The sequence below is a fragment of the Schistocerca americana genome, chromosome 2 (assembly GCF_021461395.2).
Source record: "Schistocerca americana isolate TAMUIC-IGC-003095 chromosome 2, iqSchAmer2.1, whole genome shotgun sequence".
Lineage (NCBI taxonomy): Eukaryota > Metazoa > Arthropoda > Insecta > Orthoptera > Acrididae > Schistocerca > Schistocerca americana.
Genome location: NC_060120.1, coordinates 46577574 through 46578410, shown reverse-complemented (window position 1 = coordinate 46578410; position 837 = coordinate 46577574). Strand labels below are relative to the sequence as shown.

At 49.7% G+C, this 837-nt stretch overlaps 1 non-coding gene across 1 annotated transcript; it reads left to right on the top strand.

Annotated features, from left to right (window-relative positions):
• Positions 1–382: 382 nt before the first annotated feature.
• Trnaa-cgc lies at positions 383–455 on the top strand. The gene has a single exon. It is a non-coding gene; the product is annotated as a tRNA-Ala (tRNA).
• Positions 456–837: the final 382 nt, after the last annotated feature.

The following is an 837-nucleotide window of genomic DNA, read 5'->3' as shown; positions in this document are numbered from 1 at the left end:
TATATAGAAACCTGATGATGTTCAGTCGACTGAAACTGGATGTATAAATTATTTTACTAGTGGCTCGTGGCAGTAATATGACATTTTTTCAAATATATGAGAGCTATGGGGCCCCTCCTACTGAAAACTATTCCTGGGGGTCTAACGGCAAAGTGCGTGCCCACAGATAGAAAAATCGCCTCTTCTACCTTGTTCTCCTTAGTCCGGTGTTTGGATGGCGGAGGCTAGTCCGCTCCTGTTTGTCTCTCATCCTGTCCAAGAGCGTTCGGCGGAAAGGTACTGTGAGTTTTCCGTTTGACAAGTCGACACGTAGCGTGCAGCCCGGTTCTTTAGAAATCCGTAACTGGTTAGTTGGTACTTTTCATGTTCCTTCTAGTGACCGAGCGAGGTGGTGCAGTGGTTAGCACACTGGACTCGCATTCGGGAGGTCGACGGTTCAATCCCGTCTCCGGCCATCCTGATTTAGGTTTCCCGTGATTTCACTAAATCGCTTCAGGCAAATACCGGGATGGTTCCTTTGAAAGGGCACGGCCGATTTCCTTCCCCATCCTTCCCTCACCCCGAGTTTGCGCTCCGTCTCTAATGACCTCGCCGTCGACGGGACGTTAAACACTAATCTCCTCCTCCTCCTCCTCCATGTTCCTTCAGACCAAGTACATATCGCCTATTTAGATAGTAAGAATTACGTGTTCGTAGATGCCCTATAAGTAGACAAGTTCCTAATCAAGCATGGCACTCAGGTTTTCTTCCGGCATAGATAGCCGGCCTGTGTGGCCGAGCGGTTCTAGGCACTTCAGTCTGAAACCGCGCTGCCGCTACGGTCGCAGGTTCGAATCC